The sequence below is a fragment of the Lineus longissimus genome, chromosome 2 (assembly GCF_910592395.1).
Source record: "Lineus longissimus chromosome 2, tnLinLong1.2, whole genome shotgun sequence".
Classification (NCBI taxonomy): Eukaryota; Metazoa; Nemertea; class Pilidiophora; order Heteronemertea; family Lineidae; genus Lineus; species Lineus longissimus.
In genome coordinates, this window is record NC_088309.1 from 11,684,493 (window position 1) to 11,691,206 (window position 6,714).

Here is a 6,714-nt window from a genome sequence, read left to right on the forward strand (position 1 = left end):
TTTAAAGGGAGGACACAGGAAAGTTTTTGTGAGGAAACAATGCTTTACGCTTCTCACTATCGTTACATCAAAACTAGCATGATTTTTTTTATAGCACGTTCATTTTCATAGCACAAAGGAGGTTTAACCGTGTGCAGTGCCATCTTTATCAGCACCCAGATAGCATTTTGGTGTGTTCCCCTTTAACATGCATTCATTAAATGGCTTCTGTTGGGTGTCTCTTGGTGAATGAGACAGAAAAAAATGAGGAAACGTTTATTAATTTCAGAACCATTTTGTGATGAAGTGGATCTTTTTTTTTTTGGATGTTTCTTTTAATAAGTGGGGTTGATTGTTAGCTTTCCATGTGAGATGTAATCAGGCCTAGTGGCCTAACATTAATAATAAGTATTGTTATCCTTCATTTTTAAATGTAATTATGTTCTAATAGTGGACACTGGGTTTTGAAAGACTGTTGCGTCATTTAGCTAAGGACTGGTCACTGGACTTGGACACTGGTTGGGGACAATGGTGTGGTGTGGTGTGGCATAAGACCTTTTCTAATCGTGGTGACATAATGCGTGGAGTGGAAGCATGTGCTGATCACTTTATGGGCAGAAAGATCTTGGCCGGTATGAGGTGTGGACTGGTTGGTGCGGAGAGTTGCTGAAAGCTTGACATGGAAGCCTGGGGTAAGTATCATATTCGAGGCCTGATGGGCCGCAGCCTGGTGTAGGTACCGACGTTATGAAATGCCTGGTGTAGGAACCACCAATCTCCTGACGCACAACCATGTTGAGAATGCCTGATACTAAATATATGGACATGTCCGAATTTACATGCTAATTTACATTAGAAATGCCACCACGTGTTTGTGTTTGAGCTCATCCGAACTTTCCCTTAGTCATTCGAAGGATTTCGTCATTTTGTTCATTTGGATTTGCATATCGTGACTCTTCGAACTCTTTGTGTTGTTTCAATTATCGTAACCGGACTTGTGTTTCCTTCAGGACTTGTAAATTCGGCAGGAGGAGTCGACTCGTATATATTATCATCATATATCATTCATCATCATAATCTATTTAATCTTGTTTTTCTTTTGATTAAATTTATATATTGTTATAAAACTGTTCTGTGTTAGTACGTGATCAACCCAATGCCTTAAACGTCCGCTTTGTCACACATTTATTCAGGTTTTTTCCATTGAATACTCTCAGAAACAATGAAGGCTTTAGGCAAGCAACACCAATGATATTTCCCACAATCTGCGATCTCCTCTAGAGTCATAAAGGGTCAATCAAGTAAATGTCATCAGTGGATTTGTAAAAACATACAATATAAAACAATCAACATTGTTCTCCTTGTGTTACTTTCAAGAATATCTACTTTGGGCAGCAGTAGGATTTCTGAAGAATGACCCCACCAAAGAGTCTTGTCTCTTCCAGTCACAAGTGGCAATTGAAATGCATAAACCAGGTTTGTTTTTCCCCCATCCTTTTCCTGTTGCTTGCTGTGAGTCTTCCCCAGACTCTGGTTTCTGTTCACACACTGAGAGATTATGGGGTGCGGCCAATTTTTCACCCATTGTTTTGGTTGAATACATATGATAATGTAGTTGATGACGTTTCATTTTTCCGCTATCTGATTGGATGATAGATGTACACTGTGTACCAAGTATCCTAGGAAACAAAATGTCGCTGCCTCGGCCGCAAAATGAGGCAGAGACAATAAGAATTGTATTTCATCATCTGGATGTCGTCTTTGTGTCATTTATACCATGTATATAACCGGTACACGACTTAGATTTCGGGAGGAATTGAATGATACAGGAGGATTACAATATGAAGCATGGAATCATTTTTGCAACACGATAGTAGTACCAAACGTGACGTCATCAATTTTTGCGGTCACGTGCTCCTGGAAGGTCACGTGCTCCTGGTATGAAAATGTTTTTACTGAACGAACACATTTCTGATATGATAAAAATATTTGTATGATAAACGTTTTTCTGTATATAAAAAATGCCTTTATTAAACGAAAGAAAAATTGATCTGAAAAATCTTTTTACAGAACGAAATATTTTTGACATGATCGATGATAGTTTACGGATATGAAAATATGAAGCCATGATGAATAAAAAGCCTTTTACATTTTTTTTTATGATATGATTTTGTTTTTAATTATGGAAAAAAGGAGATTTAGATAAGAAAATGAAAGGTCCTGACGTTAAATTTTTGTTCTTATACGGACATGAGATGATGCTGAGACAGAGGTTGACCCAATCTGGATATTTGGCAAAGGTTCCAATTTGGCAAGCTGGCGATTTGGCGCTATAATCGTGAACTCCGTTTTATCGTCATTGCCCTTGAGGTGGTTAGGCTTTAGCCATTTCCTTATATCCCGTACACATGCCTCAGCCTTTGTAATCACTTCTCCTAAACCTTCCGGAGTGAGAGTTTGAGACATGCAAGCTTGTACGTAAGCATCACCCGTGTGTGTATTCTCGCTTAACAATCTCTAAACTCATCAATAGGCAGATTTTTCGTCTTTCTGCATTATCTAATTATACGTGTTAAAAAATTATGCACTGTTTGTAGAGTTGTTTTACTGTTTCAGCATGTAGCATCATGTGTGGTCATGTTACACATTTGTTATTAGATATCCACGGTATAGAATTAAGCTGCGTTCTCATCTATTCCACTTTCAAACCGAATTCCTCATTTCGAATCTGGGAATCCGGTTTGAGTCAAACCGGTTTCAAAACGTCTGTTCACATCACACGTCAAACCGCTTTGAGATTTGGATTCGCTTCGAACATGACTGTTCTCACTACAGTCTCAAGTCGGTTTGATACCGACGCGCCGCCTATCGGCGGTGTCTTGTTCTAATCGTCCCCAACTAGTTTACACACTGGGTGCGAGCTTGTGCGCGGTCAAGGTCACTTCATCTTCCTGCATTTCCTGTTTCAAACTTGTGTGTTTATCTCGGCGTTTCTCTCCTTATATGCGATTGACGTGATGGATATGGAAGTGCGAGTAAACGCTTTCCAACATCAGAGAAATCGTCCCCCTGTCAGAGTAATGTTGTTCTTATTCTGGACAATGTTGCGGAATAATCAGACTCGTCGTAGGCAAAGACTGGCTCGTCTGTTTGAAATGCATCAGAGACGGCGAAATGCCATCAGAAGGCGATTCCTAATGACACAGCGGATCATCATTGGAATCCTACTGACGTTCATCTTGCAGGAAATGCTGCCTCAGGTACTTAGCCTTGCATTATTCCACAGGGACCTGAAGGAGTACTATAAAAAAATCCTAGCCGACTCAGAGCATGCAGACTGATTGTCCATGATGTTGCAGTTGTCATTTCTTCATGTTCATGTTATTGTTATAATATGTGGTGACTCTGACTACAACAGTTACATGATAACTGGCCAATGCTAGTTTATCGTTACTGCTTCGAGTCTGAGTGCTCTGAGCCTACAATGCTACATCCACAAAATGAAGTTTGCGAATACACACGAGCTGCCCATGCGATAAAAAGGAAGTACGTCATCATAACTCAACTGCGCATGTGCGATCTCGATCCGTTTCCAACTCGAACCGGTTTGAGCAGTTCAGACTACAGTTTCATTCCGAATCGGGTCAATCCACTTTTTTCGATTCGATAGAACAAGTGGATCGAGTACACCGGTTTGAAAGTGGTTTGAGACGCTTGTAGTGGGAACAGTTGATCCGGATCGAAGGTCTCAAAGCGGATTAAGGGTGTTTCAATCCGCTTTGAGAGGCTAGTGTGAACACAACTCTAGAGTGAGAACACTGAGTAGCTGGTGTGGACTCTACCTCCCAGTTGCCGAAGACGAAGTCACTACGCCAATAAACACACAATTGGCGCCTAACCGTAGTGGCATGTAAAACGCATTGGCGGATGAATACTCCCTGCATGATGTAATACTTCCAAGTGCAGAGCAAACGCTAAAGAAGAAAAATAGGTCATCCCAGTGATGACCTCAAATGTTGAGCTGTGTTGTTCGAAGCGGAGAAACTTGATTTTCAGCCTGGTGAACGCTGTCCGACATCTTTATACAGAACGGTAATTTGCATCAGCGTGAGGTTGGAGAGATATGGACAATATTTTTGGTTCTATGCATCTCTTTGGCTGCCTATATCATCATATCACGATTAATGAGAACCTTAATGGGATTGGCAAATTAGCATCAATTTCGACTACTTGTATTATAGAAATTGCTTGCTGCAGGCAACATTACGCTGCGTTTGAATATACATGTATTTAACAAAATATCAATTTACCCGATTTTGATTGATTTTTGATGTTTTCTTTGTTTTTTCTGTTCACGAAAGCGTTGAAACGGATTCGTGTCTATCAATCCGTCCGGCGAATACAAACATAGCCAGTGTACGTCACTTTTTGGACGATGCATGTTGTTTTACTGCTGCATTTCAGCAGTGCTAATCAATTATCTCTGATGGGCAATCCGCCATATTGATACAGTAATTAGATATGCAACTGACTGATTCAGCTGTCACACATCAATTAACAAATAATGGCCTTTTTCAAAATATTAATGATGCATACCTGGTATAGTGGTTGCCCGATAAAAGTGCCGGAGTGTACAAACGACCGGCGAATACTGCCGAGGGTTGTGCTACAGGGCTTATTATAAACCACGAGATACGGAATGCGAAATCACGAGATGCCAACCTCGGTGAGAGAACCATGCGTCACAGGATGTATTGCAAATATGGAACCTGAAAAGGCGAGCAGTCATGAGACCGAGGCTGTAGTAGGGAGCTATCCTTGTTTTGATTGGCCAATTGAAATAGACTCCGCTGTGTGCAGCATCCTGAATGGTATTATACTCACAGTACACAGTATATCTTGATAAATTGCAAAAACCTTTGTAGTTAAGATGAACATGCAGTTGCATGTATTATCTTCGGCCCTACTATCAATCATGGAATGAAGAAGTGGACAGCAGCATCAGAAATGGTGATTGTCATTGTCCAGGGAAGAAAATCATTTGGCAGAAAATAACGATTACTCATCTCGCGATTTCGCGATTTCTCATCTCGCAGTTTATAATCAGCCGACATTTCAGTGGACTGCCAATATTGGTATGTTTATGCCAGTTTCAGCAACAGCCCATGTCTCTCACTCTGTCAGTGTATAGCGATCGTTTGTCTGTCGCGTTTGTCAGTTATATTTGTTCAGGCAAATTTTTTCGAAGCGCCGTTCATACTGGGTTTCCCAGAAAGGAATCTGTATCGGTATTATATGATGAAATATGCTATGTCTTCGCACTGAGGACCCTGTAATCGGCGAAAAGGCCTTCGAAATCGCTCAGACACTCGTCCTTACACACACACAGGGTAGGCCATACAAAAATAGAGGCTATGGTGTATAGCCCTGTATTATTGCTGTATAGATTGAGATTGAGATTGACGCTAACTTGAGTTGACCACAGCTTCGAAACTTCATCATAAATAGCGTAGCGTATGCCATCGGAAGTATAGCAGAGCCATTTTTACACAGAATTGATGTTGCTTTGAATGTGCACATATTCAGCATATATTTTGCATGCGTATGGTGAGCCTCACTGCTAATGCGATTTGGAATTAGTACTGACAGCTATGTCATTCAGGTAGTTATTTGTACACCAGACTATATTCAAAGTTATGCTGTTCGTATGACACGTTAATAGCGGCTGTTATAAAACGCGGATTCCGCGGAAATCCGCGGAAAAATCACAAAGCCGCCAGTAAATACGCGCATAATATTTAATTATAATTATATTATACAAATAACAACATAAATCATAAATCGGAGGCAAGAACTACCAGTTATCTGCACATTTCATCGGTCAGATTTTAATCCTCTGGAGCGCCATTCATGCCATTCCGATCGACTCTTTCCTCTTGCTTTTTTTCTTGGTGTTGATAAACTTTGCATGTTATCTCGACACCACCGTGGTTCCTTCCCTATAACGGAACACATTACGAGGCTGCTTTCAAGTGTGACTGTTGCCCGGATTGATGTACGTTACGGTATATGCCTCCTTCAAATATAAGTCGATGATGAACTGAATTCTGGTCTACGAAATTTTTTTAGGACAATCAACCTAACCAACCTTACCTACCCAACCATATGCGACTGCACATTGGAGACTATTTTAAGCAATCACAAAAACTTACTTCGCGGCCCGTCTAGAGTATGTTTATTTCAAACAACAAGGTGCTTGTGATTTACGGCGCATACAGCGCACCACATAACGGGGATTCCCAAAGACCTTGTCACCAGGAGTACTTCATGCGCACAACAATGCACACTACTAATATGAAAAACTCTCACCTGCGGTTCAGGTACACCCGGCGACGCCATTTTGTTTCCCATATTTAGCACACGCGTCGTAATTTATTCATACGAATGAAGTTATGGGAATCCCCATTCGCATGTCTCATTGAGTGCAAGCTGAGACTAGGCGAATGAGCTTGACAGAGATAATCAACACAATGTACCTTTTCTACAGGTACTCTAGCCAGAGTTCACACTGGATGACCTACCTGGAGTGGTTCTTTTGTTTTGGCGCGCGATTTTTACTTGACTCAGCAGTTTGTCGGTTTCTTGTTTTTAGCCACTGGAAGGCGTCGCTTGCTAATTATTCCTAGAATTTTTCGAAAATGGATCCTTTTCCTGGTAAGGTTTTAGTCTTGGTCT